The following is a 17,337-nucleotide window of genomic DNA, read 5'->3' as shown; positions in this document are numbered from 1 at the left end:
TTTTCCAAATCCTCTCAAATCAAGTGTGATAGCTCTATAATGTACCTCTCTGATGGCGTTCTCACAGTATTAAGTGTTTTGCAACTCAAGGGAAGAATCTGTTCTCTCCACATAGTAAGAATACAATAACAATTTCATAGTTGCCATTTCTTTGCCATTCCAAAAGTCTATGTTGGTTAAAAAAAAATTAATTATAAATATATATTGCAGGTATAAAGTGCAACAAAAAAAAAGTGACAATCGTCAACATTTAGAGCCAAGAAAACAAGCATTACTACTTTCCAGTGACATCTAACCAGGAATATGGGGGAAATTCTCCCATCTTTGACTGCATTAACAGAAAATCACCCGTAAGAGTTATGTTAATATTCATCTGCATTAAACATTTTTTTCCTAAACCCTCATTTTACTTTATAATGCTTAATGTCCAATAGTTAGAAACAGACATCGATCCCAATCTCTTTTGGTTACACATAAGTAAACTGCAGCCAGAGACAACAGGAAGCACACCCAAAATCCCAAAGCTGGTCAGGAACAGAAGTGGAACCGATAAAGGCATAATACAAAATATTTTAAATGACATTTATGTAAGCAAGGATCTCATTTTCAACAATATTCTCAGACAGAAGGACAATCCCCAAAAGGTAAAAGCTTTGCGTATTTTCAAGACAATTAGATTTCCAGACAGAAAAACACAGATCATAAAGAAAATAATTCTTCAAATTCAGTGAAATCTGCTCTGTATATCTGATAAGGTAATTATATGGACTACCATTAGAGAGAAATGTATTTTCAGAACAGCCAAGGGCTAAGGAATAAAACTTCAAGTGTTACGATATTTAGTTATATGTTGGAAAACAATATAGTAAACATACCAAAGCACAGAGACAATAGTAGACACATATACATTCCCATAAAGAATATTCTAGCTCTATATAGCATCCCAAGTTATGAATCATTGTTTTCTATAGACACAGAATGCAAAACAATCAGAGAACAAAAAACTTTACCCTGCATCGTTTTATTAACAAGTCTTTGGCCATTATAAACAGAAGGAAGACTCCTCTGAGTCCAGCCTTTCATTACTAAATGAAGTCAAGACAACAATTTATTCTTTACAGGGTAGAAATATTATTTTATATAATTAAGAACAAACAAATGCATTCCAAGAAATTTTGTTATATTTCCATTATATTTCTATCACTAAAAGATGTGATTCTTTGAATTTCAACTAATTTGACTGCATACCTCCAGAAAATTAAAGTTTAAACCCAAACCCTACCTAAAACAGTATTATGTACTTAAGAAAATGTGCACTTAACATTAATTACCAATGAGAGCAAGTCACCTAATCAATACGTTTTTTTGAAATTCTCAATTTTATACAAGAGAGGATTTTAAAGTCTAGGTACTAAAAAAAAATTCACTTCATACAACTTCAGCTAAGAATCTTAAAATGCCTCAACATAACATTGCTCCTGGGGCGCCTGGGTGGCTCAGTCAGTTAAACATTTGACTCTTGATTTCGGCTCAGGTCATGATCTCTGCCATCAGCTCCACGCTTAGCACACTTAGCACAGAGCCTGCTTAAGATTCTCTCTCTCTCCCTCTGCTGCAACCCACCCCCACTCATGTGCACACACATGCACTTCTCTCTTAAAAAAAAGATAACATTGCTCTATCCTAACAAAAAGACTCATGTAGCCTACACAAGCATAACTTTTCTTTTTTTAATTTTTTTTTTTAATTTGTCAGAGAGAGAGAGAGAGAGCACAAGCAGGGGGAGCAGTAGAGGGAGAAGGAGAAGCAGGCTCCTCACTGAGCAGGGAGCCCGACGCAGGGCTCGATTCCAGGACCCTGGGATCATGACCTGAGCCGAAGGCGGACGCTTAATGGCTGAGCCACCACCCAGGCGCCCGCATAACTTTTCTTAAGGGTGTCAAAACCCTGAGGTTGCAGGGCAACCACATGAATGGAATTCCAAAGGATGACAAAAGTCTCAGCCGACAGTCCCCATGAACGGATTCACCTCTGCCAGAACATGGGACAAACAGGGTATTACCACAAAAGCTGCTAAGAAACTAGCTCATATTTTAAAGTATTTGTAAAGGCTGAGTGAGTGAGTTAGTTCAGAATCTCTGGAAAACGTCGAGGGGAATGTGTTCTTTTCCATGTACCTGTTCTACATGCTCACAAGAAAGACTGGAGGAATAATACAAAAGATATGAGAGAGGCCCTCTTGGTGACACACAAACACAAAATGTTCTCCACTTTTCAGACATCAGAGTCGTTTACTAGATACAGGACTGCGGGCTACAATCAAGTAAAATTCTCTTACTCTTAGTTTTCAAATCTATAAAATGTAAATAATACACTTTACATAGGGCTCTATGAGAATTGGTCAAAATAAAGTAACTGTTCAGCACTTGGCACATATCAAGTGCTTCAAAAATTATACTTATTACTCAACTGATTCCAACTCCAAGTACCTATTTTATCATAAAATTAATGACAGCAACACAGGCTTGGCTGCCAGCTATGGAACATCTAAAAGGCAAAGGAGCCAAAAATGGGTTGAGAAGCACACAAAAGATCAATTTCAAATTCTGCTAATTTAATAAGATATTTAGAGAAATTCATCAGATATTATAAACCTCTAAGAAATTTGCATTTATAATGAGAGGAAGAACTAGCTATTCAGGAGGAACCTGTGGTTCTCTTTTATGAAACGAAGAATCATCTCTTAATTTCCCCTGAAAGTTCATTATTTAAATATATTGGATTTTCATCAAGAGTATTTACTCTTTTTAACACGTTTTCATTTTATACCACAGACATCACAATCAAGGGACTGGATTTATTGATAGGATTATTTATTACTTCTGACTACAGAGAGAAACACTCATTACTCTCTATGCTTTTTTTTTCTTAACTCCTATCTTTATTAAATATCCAGTTTGTCATCCGTGTATCATCAGATCATACCATTTCTTCATTTGAAATACATCTCACACTTACCCCTGAGACTCTCACATCTGACTGCTACTGCCTTAATGAAAGCTATCTATGCTTTTCTTAATGTTCATTTTCCTTGATGTGTATGTTTAACTTAAAAATAAACATTGTTAGATACTTAGGAGACAATTCATATTCCTTCAGTTTCAACAATGAAAATAAAAGATGAAACAAAATGAGCTAGGAACAATCCAGAGCAAAGAAGTCTATGACTGATTATTGCCTTTTTCAACCCACAGTGTAGGTCAATCACATATTGCTAAGGGACTATGCTACTGGAAAGGACAACTAAATAAATAAATTTAGAATAAAACAGTAAAATACAAAAATGACAGAGAAAAGACAGAAGAGGGACCCAAGTTAAGCAACCATGGAACCAACCTAACTTTGAATTTCTTGTTAGACAGGATGGTAAAACTCTTACTGTTTCGGTTAGCCTCTGTGGTACTTGCAAAGAAAGCATCCTACCTGATACATACGTGCACACGGTTTAAGAGTTAATTATAATCTGTTCCCAAAGAACAAATTATAAATCATTTTTTAATGTTTCAGGTAGGTTATTTTCATAACAGATCATAAATATTCTTTCCTTGATTTATCACTTCATTTTATAATTTTTATTCTAGACATTAAAAAAGACAAATGTTTTAAGACCAAAATCTTCTAACTCAAAATATCAGATGATACAGAGGCGGCTAGAAATAGGAAACAAAAATGCTTTGTAAATAAATATAGACAAAATACATATATAACCTTAAAAACGAAAGCTTCCTATGCAGTTCTAATGAAAGCTATTTCTGATATCCTAAAGGCACCCTGGATACCATAGTCTTTGTAAATGATTATGTGTGAACTGAGCCCTCAATTAAAAACTGCTAAACAACAACAGTGTTAGATCATAGAAGTCAGCATTAAAAATGAGCAATCAATTCTTGTAATATACAGATCATAATCATATGCAAAATAAAAGGCAAATTAACAAATGACTGTAACAAAGATGAAGTAGGAGATAGTGGAACAGTAAGCTTGACGATTTAGCTACTCACTGCTTCCTAAAATTCAAAAGTACCTTATAAGACTGCTTCAAAGTTCTCTCACATCCAACCAAATTAATCAAACTTCAATTATGTTTCAGAATGGTTCTACTGGCATAGTGAGACAATTTATTTTCTTCAGTGTAATAAACCTTACGGCCACAGCTCTCAATAGCGTATCCAGTGACCAAAAGAAACTTGAATACAGCATTACTTTATAGGCATTCAATACGCAAAAGACATTCCACATCAACTGATAGCACAAAAATAAAGGTAGCTGATAGGTGATTTTTGGTTGTTTTTGTTTTTAGAACGTGCCTCTCACACTAAGTCCTTCTGCAAAGGGCTTCCTGAAAAAAAGAAAAAAAGAGTACTTATTCCAAAGCCAGATTCTGAAGAAGGAGCTAGACTGTTAATACTAAGCTTGTCTTTCACGAATTTTAGGTAGGCACTAACAAGTACTGGCAAGGTAAAAGTCCTGAACTCATTCCCATTTACAAAATCTCCACTCATTACAGGGCCCTACAAGATCAAAGCCATTACAAGATCTTGTTCCAACTCACATCTCCAGTCATAGCACAGTATTCTACTTCCAGAAACAGCTACTGCCATCTCTAGCCTAGGCTCTGCAACAGCCTGCTAACTGGTCTCAGCAGGCACTCTTACTCCTCTCCAATCCAATTTCCCCATTTTCACTAGAGGGATTTTAAAATACAAATGCCACTTACCACTGTTCTTAAAGTCCAAACCCTATTAACATGGCCTAGAGACCCTGTCTAACCTTGCCCCTGTCTCTACCCACCATCCTCATTCCTTGCCACTCTTCCTGTTACCCAGTAAGCTTCCAGGCATAGGCTTTTCTGTACTTAAAAAGCTCCTAAATCCTTTCTGCTGCAGGGCCTTCACACACACTACCTACCAGCTTGCTATCTCTTGCTAGGTCTCATCCCAAGCACTTCCCCTTACTAAAAATTCCACAGATCCATTATGTCTCAGTATTAGCATTATTTTGTCCAAAATGTTCCCTAACACCTGAACTGTGTTAGGACTCCTTCTAATATACTTTCAGAGCACATTATACTTCTCTTTTATGACATTTACAACTGTAGTTAATTACTTTACAATATTTCATTTTTTTTCTCCAAATTGTAAGCTCAATGAGGGAGAAGATCAAGTATGTTGTATTTGTCCCAATAACTCCAGCAGCTATCAAAGTGCCTAGCCCAAAACAGATGCTCAATAAACAGATGCACAGGTAATGAATGAATGCAATAAATCAACATATAGCAAAAATCCGGGCCCCAGATTATGAAAACTCTCTAAGAGCCAATCTTTTGAAGTTAGTCAGCTGTTCATTGAATTGCAAAAGGAAAGGTAACTTACCCACTTGCCTAATAGCTACATGTACCCATAGCTATGTTAGACATCAATGTATGCTATATTCATTTAGTAGCCACCATAATCCTGTGGGGCAGCTATCATTTGCTCCACTTCCTAGATGAAGCAACTGGGTACCAAAATGGCAAGTACTCTTCCGACGTCACAGGAGACAGAGTTGAAATTCTGGAAATGTCGTATAACAATATGGCATCACCATGGTAACTATTTAGGCAGTGGCTAAAGAAAGGCTCTCAGTGGGCGCCTGGGTGGCTCAGTTGGTTAAGCGACTGCCTTCGGCTCAGGTCATGATCCTGGAGTCCTGGGATCAAGTCCCGCATCGGGCTCCCTGCTCGGCAGGGGGTCTGCTTCTCCCTCTGACCCTCCCCCCTCTCATGTGCTCTCTCTCTCATTCTTTCTCTCAAATAAGTAAATAAAATCTTTAAAAAAAAAAAAAAAGAAAGGTTCTCAGTAAAAATGTCATAGGGACACCTTTGGATGGTCATGATCCCTCATTAAATAAGCTGAATTACAAAACCTTCAAGGAGCCATGAAACTCCAATGTCGAGTCTATGCTACTTTTCAGTAGCAGCATTAGGTGAATTTCTGCTAACTGTGGATGGTTGCACAAGAGAAACTAGGGATGTGAAAGAACCACAGGTTGCACTGTGTCCTCCCCCAGTTCCAACAACAGAGAGCAATTTACTTGCCATTACAATGGGCTGTCAAAATACAAAGGCCATGGGCAGTTCTTAGCCAACTTAGAGAGTTGTGACCCCCTAAAATCTCTCTCTCTCAAGCCCTCCTATTCTATACAGTGATGATGATACCCTTCCCTGCCTACCAAAGACAGATTTTCAACATTTGCAAAGGAACTGCAGCTTCTGTCTACTTCCCACTACTCCTCCTGCTTCAAGGTGACCTAAATAAATAATAAGATTCCTCCCATCTCAATGCTTGAGAGAATTAAAAGAATCACAATTTCTGGATTACCAACACACAGGGCTGGCCCAGGAGGAGAGGAGATGGTAGATGAGTGTAGTTAGAATGAGATTCTCTCAGCTGCTACTGCTGCTTACTCTTTATGCACAGAACAATAATTATTATATATTTCAATAAATGGATCAATAAAACTCATTGATTTAATGTAGCAGTTCTCAATTTAAATGAACACTAGATACAACTGAAAGAGCTAAAACATATTCTGCATGCATGAACTTACCCTAACCCCACAATAAAACTATCAAAATCATAATTGAGACTAATGTCCAAGCAAGAATAATTTTTAAAAGCTCCACAGATTATGATGATATACATCTCTAGTTCAGAGAAGGTGTTTTATTTTTTTCTTTAAATTTTTTATTGTTATGTTAATTACCATACATCATTAGTTTTTGATGTGGTGTTCCATGATTCATTGCTTGTGCATAACACCCAGTGCTCCACGCAGAACGTGCCCTCTTTAATACCCATCACCAGGCTAACCCATGCCCCCACACCCCTCCCCTCTAGAACCCTGTTTGTTTTTCAGAGTCCATCGTCTCTCATGGTTCATCTTCCCCTCCGATTTACCCCCCTTCATTCTTCCCCTCCTGCTTTTTTTTTCTTAACATATATTGCATTATTTGTTTCAGAGGTACAGATCTGTGATTCAACAGTCTTGCACAATTCACAGCACTCACCATAGCATATACCCTCCCCAATGTCTATCACCCAGCCACCCCATCCCTCCCACACCCCCACCACTCCAGCAACCCTCACTTTGTTTCCTGAGATTAAGAATTCCTCATATCAGTGAGGTCATATGATACATGTCTTTCTCTGATTGACTTATTTCACTCAGCATAATACCCTCCAGTTCCATCCACGTCATTGCAAATGGCAAGATCTCATTCCTTTTGATGGCTGCATAATATTCCATTGTGTATATATACCACCCCTTCTTTATCCATTCATCTGTTGATGGACATCTTGGCTCTTTCCACAGTTTGGCTATTGTGGACATTGCTGCTATAAACATCGGGGTGCACGTACCCCTTCGGATCCCTACATTTGTATCTTTGGGGTAAATACCCAGTAGTGCAATTGCTGGGTCGTATGGTAGCTCTATTTTCAACTTCTTGAGGAACTTCCATACTGTTTTCCAGAGTGGCTGCACCAGCTTGCATTCCCACCAACAGTGTAAGAGGGTTCCCCTTTCTCCGCATCCCCGCCAACATCTGTCATTTCCTGACTTGTTAATTTTAGCCATTCTGACTGGTGTGAGGTGGTATCTCACTGAGGTTGTGATTTGGATTTCCCTGATGTCGAGCACTTTTTCATGTGTCTGTTGGCCATTTGGATGTGAGAAGCTGTTTTATTATATTACAACACAAAACTCCTTATTCAAACAATGATTGGCTATGTGTGAGAGTGAAGTGCCAAAATTACATAAATGAGTCAACTCCTAAATGTATTAGATTTACACACTGCACTTAACACATATATTAATACTCATTTTCATTAAGAAATACCTTCTCTCCCATTTCTTTGAATTACATGGCTTTCTTAATCTTTTTCTTTCTTCCCACATTTGATAAAGAAGGATACTAGAAAAATTTTATATTCTTCTTATTTGTTCAATGAGGGGGAAAAATAGTTTACACACGCCAAAAAGCAGGGAGAACATACATACTGGTTTAACTGGGACAGCCAGCTTTACGTGTATTGTGCAGGAGTAATTACTAAGTGATACCCCTCACTCTCAAAAACATCCTGGTTTGATAATATATTAGATCAGAAGTAGGCCACTCTTTTCATTTCTATGTGATTTTTTTTAAATTGAATATAATTCACATATGTCATAAAACTCACCTTTTTAAAGTATACAAATCAGAGTTTGTCTTACTACATTCACAAAGTTGTACAACCATCCCCACTACCTAATTCTAGAATATTTCTGTCATCCCCAAAAGAAACTCAATGTCCATTAATAAAAAAAAAAAACCACAACACACACACAAAGAAAATCTACTGGGGAAATTAAAAAAAAAAAAAAAAAAAAAAAAAATTTAAACCAAAAAAAAAAAACAAAAACCAATCATTCCTCACTCCTCCCTCTCCACAACTCCTGGCAATTACTTTCTGTCTCTATGGATTTGCCTATTTGAGATATTTCAAATAAATGGAATCCTACAATATCAAGCCTTTTGTGTCTTCTTTTACTCAGCATGTTTTCAAAGTTCATCTGTGTTAAGTATTATCAGTACCTCGCTCCTTTTTTGGCTGAATAATACTGTATTTTATGAAAAACCACATTTCATTTATCCATTCAACAGCTGATGGAAATTTGGGTTGTTTCCACTCTATTATGAATAATGCTGCTATGAACATGTATGTATGTGTATGTGGACATGTTTTCAGTTCTCTTGAATATATAGCTAGGAGCAGAACTGATGGGTCATATGGTAACTCTATGTCATTGAATCTGTTTGGGGAGTACTGCAATCTTAATAATATTAAGTCTTCCAATCCATAAATACAGTAATCTGTCTTCACATTTATTCAGGTCTTCTTTAATTTCTTTCAATGATGTTTTGTAGTTTTGTGCACAGGAGTTACACTTCTTTTGTTAAATTTACTCCTAAGTATTTTATTCTTTTGATGCTATTATAAATAGAACTGTTTAATTTCATTTACAGATTTCACTGCTAACATTCTACATCATTCTTGATATCAAGAACTTTCAATGATATTTAAAAAAATAATTAAAAAAGTTAACTGTATTTAAGTATAAATACCATGGATCTTTTAATTACTATCTACTAAAACAGGAAAAAAAATTGATCTAAACAATCAAGAAACCCTACTGGCTACCCACTTTGCTAAAAGAGCTTTTTGAAAAATCAGAATCAAACAATGTCAAATAATTTTAATCCTAATGCCATTATTGGCCAATGCAACTACATTACACACACACACACACACACAATGCCCTATATATATTCCCTTACAAAATATACAAACAAAAAAAATCACTCATACTGTACAATAAGTTTGCCAGACAACCTTGGGGGAAACTCTCTGTTTTTTTAATGCAATCAGAGATTTTTGACCTTATGGAACTATCTTTCAGTTACTTTTAATATAAGAACATTCTCCTTTATTCCCTCTAAAATAGGATGCTTTCATTACTGCTTACAAACAATCAAATCCAGGCAAAAATTCAAATTCTAAATTAATTTAAGACTATCATTAAACTACTGTTTTATGGAAAATGACTAAAGCATTCCATTTCAGCCAGAATTGTACATGTTGTATCTAATTACACATTTTAAAAATACAATGATATGTTGTATGAACACAATAACGGCCATTAGTCACTATTTAAAGAAATGATTCAACAAGGAAAACAAACTTTAGTTCAAATATAGAGCTTATACATTCATGGTCACTGCTTGAAAATGCAGCTGTATCATTGTGTGTAATGTTCATAAAGGCAGAATGTACCCTACAAACATTCACACCTAATTTTATAAAGTTGACTTATTTTAAATTGTTATAAATTTTAGGTAAAATTCAAAAATACTAACATCTTATTAAAGAAATAAGATCAACAAAAGTACAGACCACATTGAGAAAATAATCCCTGACCAACTAGAAAAGGGATTGCTACAAGAATTCTGTGGGTATTATGACATATTCTGACCTGCAAAATTCTAATGCTATAAACCTTTCAAAAGAAAGGCAAGAAATCATTATGGTTCAAGGCCACTATGAACAATGCAGAGGTTGTACCTTGTACATGAGTGAGTGGCCAAGAGAGTGCAAATGGGGGCTGAAATCCAATTTGTTCTCTACTTTCTAAGCACTGAATGCTCACAGAGGGCAGCATCCACCAAAAACTGGGAGACAAGCCTTTTTTTTTTTAAAGATTTTATTTATTTATTTGAGAGAGAGACTGAGATAGAGAGAGAGAGCATGAGAGGGGGGAGGGTCAGAGGGAGAAGCAGACTCCCTGCTGAGCAGGGAGCCCGATGCGGGACTAGATCCCAGGACTCCAGGATCATGACCTGAGCCGAAGGCAGTCGCTTAACCAACTGAGCCACCCAGGCGCCCAGGAGATGAGCCTTTTTCTAGCTTTGTAAAAACTAGCTGTGGCCTGGCTATGACACCTCCAAATAACTAACTACTTGTTAGAAAGTTAAGACAACTGAAATACAGAATATTGGTGCCCCTACTTAAAATCGTAACACCACAATATCACTTCTTACTATGTGTTTATTTAGAATGTTTTAGCTAAAATCATCAATAGAATAAATCATAAATAGGTTGGGGGAGGAGAGAAGTCATGTAAAAATCTAAAGAGTGATTTAAATATGGCATTTATCTTAATTTGGATTTCTTCGATTAATAACAGGTTATATATTTTTATATGCTTTGACCCTATACTTTTGGATGAGAGACATTTTAAAGCAAAATGCTAAAAAATTTGAGAAGCTTAGGAATAAAATGTTCAGAGCCTATTCCTATTAGGCTCTATTCCTATTAGAGAAATAGCAGACCTTGTTTTACATAATATGTAATAAAGTGCTAAAAACAGTGTATTGATTACAAATACTGGTCACTTAAGCATTTTAAATTCACTACAGAAATTAAGTTTGATGGCAACTGGAAAAGATTTTCTAAATTATGAAACTATGCTTCCTTAAAGCAAGAAATACTATTATTTTAAAATGATATAAATTATTAATCATGTTAAATACTCCAAATACTAACTAAAAAGATACTATAAATTCAAAAAATTTTATCAGAAAGACCAGTCTATAAAATTTGTTTTATTTCTAGATATACCAATGAATTGTCACGTGATTTTCAGTGACTCACTTCCTCACTACCTCACTCAATTCTACAAAGTGGAGCAAAAATATAGCTCAAACTCCTACAGAAAATTATGAGAATAAAACCAGAGAGCATCCTTGGCTCCTTACAGGTAGGCACAATATTATTAAAATCATTATTAGAAAAGAGACTTTGTAAACTGCCCTTATTAAAATTAAAGCCCATCCACACATAACCATTCATTCCCAGATTAATTACACCTACATAAGAGCAATGTCCTGTCTTCACATGGGACATGGAAGAGAAATAAAAAACACAGTTAAAGCAAGGTGTGGAAATGAAAATGAGGTTCTAGTCTTTCAGTCACCACCAACTTACTCTCCATATTAACATTCCCTTCATTTGTAAAATGCAGATATTCCAAAACCTTTTCAGGCCGTCATAATGATTTCTGGAAAAACTGCTTTGCCAATAATTATATCCTGTATAAACATGAATTATCATTACTAGAAACCATTATCAATTCTCTATTTTATGATTCAAATACTACACATATTGAAACTTTTAACCTTATATCCCCTGAATCAAACCTGTACATAAATGCTGTTGTATATTTATAAAGATGAATATGATTTGGAATATACCATTATACTCAGAATCAGAAAATTTCTTAATGAATGTGGAAGAGAATTCAGAAATGTGGACACGCATGCAATGGAATTTATGAATTGGCATTTTGGGTGCTAACATATAATTGTTCATAAACATAAAATGTATACATTTACCTGCTATATTTTTGCGTGTTTTGATCTTATTTTACATAAATGGAATCACAAATTATGAATTCTTTGTTCCCGGCTTCTTTTGAGAAACGTGTTTGCAAATTTCACCTGTGCAGCATGGAGCTGTACTTCATCCACTTTTATGGTTGAAAAGTACTGCGTTGTATGACTAGATCACAATTTTATTTATTCAGTCAACTGTTGATGAACAATGTAATGAGTTTGAAGCTATTACAAATACCGCTGCTACCAATGTTATTAACACATCTCTTAGTGCACATGTTCATGCATTACTCTCAGGGATATACCCATGGAAAGAAATTACTGGGTCAGAGGGTATGCAAATATTAAAGTGTTTCCTAAAGTGGTTGTAATAATATACGTTCCCACCAGCAATGTTTAATGAGTTCTCATAACTTAACATCCTCTCCAAAACTTGTACTGTCCATCTCTTTTTTAATTTTAGCCACTCCAGTGGTTTATGATGAAGCCTCTTCAGTTTTAATTTATATTTCTCACGTTACTAATGAGGTTAAATACATTTTTCTTATGTTTCATGCATATCTGGATTTCTTTTATGAAGTGTCTTTTCATGTCTCATCATTTCTCTATTGTCTCTGTCATACTGATTTGTAAAAGTGCTTTGAATATTCTGATACATGCATTTTGTCTGTTACACATATTGCAAATATGTTCTTCCACTCTGGCTTGCCTCACTGCGCTCCTATTAGTAACTTGACAAGAATAAAATTTCTTAATTTTAAGGCCATAAAATGTATCAATTGTTTTATTTATATTAGTGGATTTTATTTCTTTTAAAGAAATCTTTGCTTGTCAGAAGATCATGAACATATTCTCCTTATATACTAGCCTCTGAAGTTTCATAGTTTAGCCTTACACACTGAGATATACAAATCAATCTTAACTTGATTTTTGCCTGTGGTATGGAAGATGAGTCATTATTTTTCTGTATGGATCACCAATTGTTCTAGTATCATCTTTTAAATAATTCTTTCCCTACTACTCTACAGTGCCAGTTTTGTCATAAAGCATGTATCCATGTACATACACACTGGTCCTCTTCCAGGCTCTTTATTTCTTTTGTCTATCCTTCTGGCATTATTTCATGAAAGTAATTATTGTAGATTTATAAGTTTTGAGTAAAGAAAATCCTTCTGCTTTTGCAAGACTACCTAAGCTATTCTTGGGCAAAAAATTTCCTTCAAAACACAAAATGAAAACTAATGAAAATTTTATAATATTGGTTAGGATTACACAGAGAATAAGCCTCAAATGCGCACAGATTATAACATTCAGAAAAATAAAACCTTAATGGGCAACTAAATTAACCCTACATAAAGAATGTTCTAGACCAATGCTGACAAACCTTTAAAAACAAGAACACCTCAGAAGGATTCAGCCAATACCAAGTAACTTACATGAATACAAACACAAAGCTCACCACTATGTAAAATAATACAAAAAACTTCTTCACTCAACAATCTCACACCACAATGTCCAGCATCCAAACAAAAATTATAAGGAATGAAAAGAAACAGGAAATGTGCCCCATACTAAGAAGAAGTCTATCAATATAAAGAAACTCAGGAATGATAAAGTTAATGGAATTAACGGATGAGGGCATTAAAACAATGATTATAAGTAAGCTCTAAATGTTAAAACAGGTAAAGGAAAACAGTAACATGATGATAAGAGAAATGGAAGAAATAAAATTTCTAGAGATAAAAAATAATTATCAGAAATAAAAAACACACTGGATGAGAGTAAGAAAAGATAATATGTTGCAGAAGAAAAGATCAGTGAACCTAGAAATATGACGACATTAACCATCCAAAAAGAAAAAAGAGAAAAAAAACAAAGTACAAATGCTGAAAGAGACAATATCAAATGTATAAAATTCTCTCCTCCACCTCAAAAAACAAACAAAAAAACAAACAAAAGCCCAACCCTGGGGTCAGATATTTGAAGAAACAATGCCAATATTTTTCCAAATTTGGTTAAGGAAAAAAAAAACCCTCAAGGAAACCTAAGAAGGATTTTGTCAAAGAAAACCATACTAAGGCACATCATAATCAAATGACTAAAACACAATCTTTGAAAAAGTCTTAGACCAGTCAAAGAAAACAGAAAAATTACATCAGGGTTGAGGGTGGGGTGGTGTGGAATAAGAAAAACAGCAGACTTTGTATCAGAAACTATGTAAGCTATTGCAGAAAGGATGTCACAACATATTACCAAAGATAAAGAGGGACATCTCAAGATACAGAACCCAATTCATCAAGAATATAGAAGATTAAATATGCATGCAACTAATATTAGAGCTTCCAAAATACATGAACCAAGAAGTGAAAGGAGAAAGTCCACAATTAAAGCTGAAGATTCCACACTCCTCTCTCAGCAATTACTGAAACAAACAGAAAATCAGAGGGATAAATTTTGAAAGACACTATGAACCAATTTGACCTAATTAACATTTTTAGAAAGTTCTACTCTACAACAGCACAATACACGTTCTTCTTTAGCGCACACAAAACATTCACTAACACAGATAACATTCTTCACTTTATAATAAATATAAAAAATATGTTCTTGGACCACAACATAATTAAATTAAAAACAAAGAGAAACAGGACGCCTGGGTGGTTCAGTCGGTCAAGCATCTGCCTTTGGCTCAGGTCATGAACCCAGGGTCCTGGGATCAAGCCCCACCTCCGTCGGGCTCTCTGCTCAGTGGGGAGCCTACTTCACCCTCTCCCCCTGCTTGTGTGAGTTCTCTCTCTCTCTCTCTCTCTCTGTCAAATAAAATCTTAAAAAAAAAATAGAGAAGCATAACTAAAAAATTAGCCAAATATTTGACAATTAAATAGAGCAAAAAAATCACAAAGGAATTTAAGAATTCTTTAAACTCTATGTAAATGAACACAAAACTTTATAAAAATGCAGAAAAATGAAAATTTTAACTAATAATTGCTCCTTTAGAAAAAGAAGGAAAATCTCTAATACCAGAACAAAGGAGGGGACATCACTATAAATCCTTCAAACATTAAAAACAGTAGAGATTATAATATGCACCTTTATGCCAATAAATAAGACAATTTACCTGAAATGGACAAATTTATTTGAAAGACACAAACAACTGAAGCTTATTTAAGAAGAATTACTATAAATCTGAATAGCCCAAATCAAAGAAATTGAGTTCATAGTTTAAAACCTTCCCACAGGGACGCCTGGATGGCTCAGTCGGTTAAGTGTCTGCCTTCAGCTCAGTCATGATCCCAGGGTCCTGGGATTGAGTCCCGCATCAGGCTCCTTGCTCAGCCGGAAGCCTGCTTCCCTCTCTGCCTGCCCCTCCCCCTGCTGTTCTTTCTCCCTCTCTGTCAAATAAATAAAATCTTAAAAAAAGAAAAAATAAAACCTTCCCACAAAGGAACTCCAAACCCAGAGGTCTTCATTAGTGAATTCTACCAAACAATTAAAGAAGCAATACCACATGCATGGAAACTTTTCCAGAAGAGGAAACCTTTCCAACTCACTCTCATCCAGATACAAAAGCCAGACAAAACATTGTAAAAAAACTACAAACCAATACCTACTATGAGCACGGATGAAAAAAAAAGTTAACTAAATTTTAGCAAATTAATCCAGCAATACATAAAGTATAACAAGTCATGACTAGAGATTATCTCAGAAATGCAAGATTCCTTAGTTTAGTATTCAAAAAAAATCAACATAACTACATTAATAGATAAGGGAGAAAGAAAAAAAAAACGTGATCATCTCAAGAGATGCAGAAAAACTGATAAAAATTCAATACCCAATCATGATTAGAAAAAAATTCTCAGCAAACTATGAATTGAACTTAATCTCAGAAAGGGTATCTGTTAAAAATCTATAGTTAACATAATACTTAGTAGTGAAAAAGTGAATGTTTTTGACCTAAAATCAGGAGTAAGGCAAAAATGTTAGCTCACCACTTCTATTCAACATTGCACTAGGACTACTAGACAGTGCAATAAAGCAAGCAAAAAAATTAAAGGACAAAAAATTTAAGGGAGTCTTTATTCACAGACAAGATGATGGTCTACACAGAACATATGAAGAACTCTAAAAACTGTCACTAGAATGGGGAGCCTGGGTGGTGCAGGTAGTTAAGCATCTGATTCTTGGTTTCGGCTCAGGTCGTGATCTTAGGGTCATGATATGGAACCCCGTGTTTTACTCAGTACGGTCTCTCCCCGCTCCCTCTGCACCTCCCACTCGTGCCTCTGTCTCGCTCTCTCTCGAAAATAAATAAATCTTTTTTTAAAATGTTACTAGAGGGGCACCTGGGTGGCTCAGATGGTTAAGCATCTGCCTTCGGTCATGGTCATGGTCCCAGGGTCCTGGGATCAAGTCCCACATCAGGCTCCCTGCTCGGCCGGAAGCCTGCTTCTCCCTCTGCCTCTGCCTGCCACTCCCCCTGCTTGTGCTCTCTCTCTCTCTGTCAAACAAATACATCTCGGGGAGGGAGCAAGATGGCAGAGGAGGAGACCTGGATTTCTCTGGTCTCAGGAATTCAGCTGGATAGGGATCAAACCATTCTGAACACCTATGAACTCAACAGGAAATCGAAGAAAAGAATAGCAACAACTCTCTGAACAGAAAAGCGACCACTTTCTGGAAGGTAGGACGTGCAGAGAAGTGAATCCAAGGCGCTATTCGGGAGGATAGACGGCGGGGGAGGGGGCCTCCGTTGGCCGCTTCTGGCAAGTGATAGAGCCCCGGAGCACAAAATCGGAATTTTTAGAAGTCAGCTCTGCTGACGGACGTCACTCCAGTGGCTGGGGGGGGGGGGGGGGGCGGGGGGGAACCCTCATAGGACAGCATGGTCTCAGGACCCTCAGGGTCACAGAAAGACCGGGGGTGCCTGAGTGCGGCAGAGCTCCCAGGTATCAGAGCAGGGAAGCCGGCTGCAGAGACAGAGTGGAGGCACAGGCTCTCAGCTTGGGGTTGCCATAAACTGTGATCCGTGGCACAATCAGGCCACTGCTCCTCCAGCAGGGACCCAACAAGCGGCAGAGCCGGGGAGACTCACCTTCCTCCCCCAGGAGGAGCGGCGCAGGAGCGCACCGCAGGGATCTGCTGGGTTTGGAGACTCCACACGGGGTCGTGTGCCAGAGATAGAAACACTCGGTTGCAGGCCGGGTGAGCACAGAGTGCGGCCAGAGACTGGAGACGGGAATGATTGGCTGCTTTTCTCTGGGGCCGCACTGAGGAGCGGGGCCCCGAGTTCTCGGCTCCTCCGGGCG

At 36.7% G+C, this 17,337-nt stretch overlaps 1 protein-coding gene across 11 annotated transcripts in view; it reads right to left on the bottom strand.

The window, feature by feature from the left end:
* The window catches only part of MEF2A (myocyte enhancer factor 2A), a 173,009-nt gene that overhangs the window by 116,245 nt on the left and 39,427 nt on the right, over positions 1-17,337 (bottom strand). The window contains exon 1 of one of the 11 annotated variants that reach the window (XM_073882492.1): positions 4,085-4,103. The exons of the other annotated variants lie outside the window; for them this stretch is intronic. The gene's annotated coding sequence lies outside the window, so the exon portion shown is untranslated. Of the gene's footprint in view, positions 1-4,084; positions 4,104-17,337 lie in introns of those variants that run through there. 11 annotated transcript variants of the gene reach the window in all.

The sequence above is a fragment of the Callorhinus ursinus genome, unplaced genomic scaffold (assembly GCF_003265705.2).
Source record: "Callorhinus ursinus isolate GAN/ISIS: 27379988/994484 unplaced genomic scaffold, GSC_fseal_2.0 scaffold47, whole genome shotgun sequence".
NCBI lineage: Eukaryota > Metazoa > Chordata > Mammalia > Carnivora > Otariidae > Callorhinus > Callorhinus ursinus.
This window is presented reverse-complemented; position numbering and strand designations above follow the sequence as displayed.